Source organism: Populus alba, chromosome 8 (assembly GCF_005239225.2).
Source record: "Populus alba chromosome 8, ASM523922v2, whole genome shotgun sequence".
Lineage (NCBI taxonomy): Eukaryota > Viridiplantae > Streptophyta > Magnoliopsida > Malpighiales > Salicaceae > Populus > Populus alba.
Window position 1 is genome coordinate 2,395,810 of NC_133291.1, and position 3,100 is coordinate 2,398,909.

General features: G+C 36.0%; 1 long non-coding RNA gene across 1 annotated transcript; it reads right to left on the bottom strand.

Annotated features, from left to right (window-relative positions):
* Nucleotides 1–450: 450 nt before the first annotated feature.
* On the bottom strand, nt 451–1,983 carry LOC118052461 (uncharacterized). Its single transcript, XR_004688192.2, has 2 exons — nt 1,531–1,983; nt 451–754 (listed from the first exon to the last, which is right to left on the bottom strand). It is a non-coding gene; the product is annotated as an uncharacterized lncRNA (long non-coding RNA).
* Between the last annotated feature and the right edge of the window lie 1,117 nt (nt 1,984–3,100).

Consider the following 3,100-nt stretch of genomic DNA (forward strand, 5'->3'; position numbering starts at 1 on the left):
AAAGCACAACCAGAAAATTTCAAAGAATATTCCATCGGTACTAATAATTATGGCGGTATAAATATCACTAACAGTTTTACTAATTAAAACGTACTGTGAAGAAATATCTCGTCGCTTATATTATTTTATACCAATGAATATAATGATGAATTATTGTTGTCGATCTTTAAAAACAAAGTCGATCAATATCTGTTGTCAAATTCGATGAATATTAGCCCGTTGGCAAATGTCTGTCTCACCGATGATTAATTTATCTAATAAATCTCTAACGACATGTTATGTTGATGATTCTATCGGTGTGGTATTATCGATGAAATTCTGATGGATATTTCTATTGGTAATGTATTGTCTCATTGATGTTTTTTTTTTTTGTAATATACCACTTACGATTTATTATGTTAGTGATTCTGTCAGGGTGAATTAAAATAATTAATTAATAATTCCATGAAATTTTCTGAAAATATTTATCATTTACCAATGAAAATTTCACCTGTGTTTAAACAATTCCACAATGAAATTAAACAACAACGAACTAATTTTATATAAAACAAATCAATTAATCGGTTTTTATCTATACCACCTAGCACCAACTTGGAGTCTTGGACACTAGGTACAGCACACATGACCAGGGTTTCCAGTCTTGTTTCCCATGATCAACGAACTGCGATCAAGATCAACTGTCTTTCTCCTCCTTTTTGTTAGTGCTCAAAGCTCTAGGACATGATACCTTGACTCTAGGTCATATGACATGTACCTGAGACAAGCATGTGTACTGTTACAAGAAGATGAGACGGATGATATGCAACTCCTATATATGTTGTCAGGAACAAAAAATTATAATTCATCCACTGCAATATTTTGAGAGCTAAGAAAATAGATTTATACTCAGATCTCTCGATACAGATGCAGTACCTATTCATGTTAAATCACTATCAAGGAAACATACATGAGACTAATTGTAATGAAAAAATATGGTGAAAAGTAAATATTATTCTCCTGCAAAAGCTTTTAGATTAACATCACATCATGAAAACCCTAAAAACTATACAAGAGAAGAGGATAAGCAAATACCTTCGCATCAGAGAGAACCTGATTCTATTGAAAATTACAATGCTGCCCTTGCAGGCTTTTAAGCTTCAAATTTGGACAAAGTGACAGTATAAGTTTTTCTTCTGCGAGCAAAATTAAACCATGTATAATATACATGCGAATATGCATGGCTCCTCATACGCCATCCACGGAGGCCATCGAAGATCCGTTGGGCTCTGCAAATGGCATACAGGGAGCCAGGCACATATAATATATATGGATGCATGATGGTGAAAACATGTACATATCTGTGCATTATGGTTTGTACTTATAGACTATAGCGCATTTCTAAGCATGTATGCGTGTGTATAAGATCTTACCCATAATTGCATAGCTAGGATGCACACTACTTAGAATGAATAAATGCATGAACTACAAGTGCATGCATATAGATGATGATCTATTCTCTACCATAGGCTGTCTTCCCCGTGAACACCATACCTAAAGAAGTTGACGAGAAAATGTATTTAGTGAAGCATCAAAATTAGGGTAGAGGGAGGGAGGGAGAAGGAGGTCGATAGAGGGAGGGAGAGAGGTATTTAAGGAGGAGAGGACAGAGAGATTGATGGGAAATAGAAACTAGGTCATAATCAAATAAGGGTTTCAAAGCCCCACAAAAATTTAGCTCTTTTGAATTGGCATAACTCAGGGAAACCAGCTGCAAACTAGCTAGACTTGAGAAAGAAAGGGCCGGTGTGTAGGAGGTAATTATCGGAAGGGTTTATGTGTGGTTGGATTGAGAGGGAAAGAAGGAGAGAGGTGGGGTTGTAGTTGCACCCCCAGCTCGCAAATAAATATAGACAGGCACCATCATATGAGAGAGAGAGAGAGATATTCAGACAGAAAGAAAACGAGAAGTGGAAATGGTGTGGTTGGGTTACTAACCACGCAGTTTCCTAAGCTAACCCTTATGGTGGTTTGAAATCTCCTTTTTCTGAGTCGTAAAGCAAAGGTTGCTTTTCTTCTCAGAAGCTCATTTTGTCTGGGAGTGCTTGGAAACGCATGGATTCTCTCAATCTCTCTACTTTCTTTACCTTTATTTAAATAAAGTGCTCAAAAAAGAAGAAAGAAATACCACATAATTTACCCTATCTACGTACCTGTCTATCGATCTTTCATATCCTTTTCTTTATCTCCATCACTTCCTTCTTTTTATCTTTTCCATTTCCTTTTATACCATCATTTTAATTACCACTCCCACTATTTGGTAATATTACTACTTTGTTAATTAAGCAACTGAGATTCTCTGTGCTAAACCCTTTATCTGTCTGGATGTCATATCCACGATCGATCCCACTTAAATTCCCTCTCACGGGCAAGTCTTAGTGCGAGTATATATGTACATGTTTGTCTTTATATGCAGATTAGATATTAATTATATTCCCTGTCAGATCATTTAATCAAGTATATGCATGTTAAACGGTCATTTCGCTACTTACCTAACCTGGTTTTTATCAGCAAGACTCGTCTTTTCTTTTGAAGAATACTATGGAGGACCTGTCCATGTCCAAGTTCTCTCCTAATTCTGATGGAAATCTGTTCTTTCCTTGGGTTACAGTCCATTATGGCATGAGTGATTCTTAACTCTATACGGTCAATTCCTAGACCCCTTTGTTCTTCACCGTCTAAACCCATAATATTTTCAAACGATCGATGCAAGTAACCAGCTCTGTGATTGTTCCTCGAATAGTCAATATCTTTGTGAGAATCTTTTTCTGTCAATATAAGGCCACTTATACATTTTTAGGGTTGACATAAAAACAACAGGCGTGTCAGGTTTGCTTGTATGTCCATTCTCAGCCTTTCGTGAATATCTGCATGAATAGTTGTTGATTCATTTCTGTACCGTGAATAAAAATGTTAACTGTCTAAATTGTTTGTTTATGGTAAATGATCGGCAGATTAAGATTGTGAAGATGAAATGGTTCTAATCAGTCAAATTGATTTTTTTTTTTCTTATTAATCACCGTTTCCTCTCCACGTGCCTTAATTATTGATGTAGCCGGGCTAG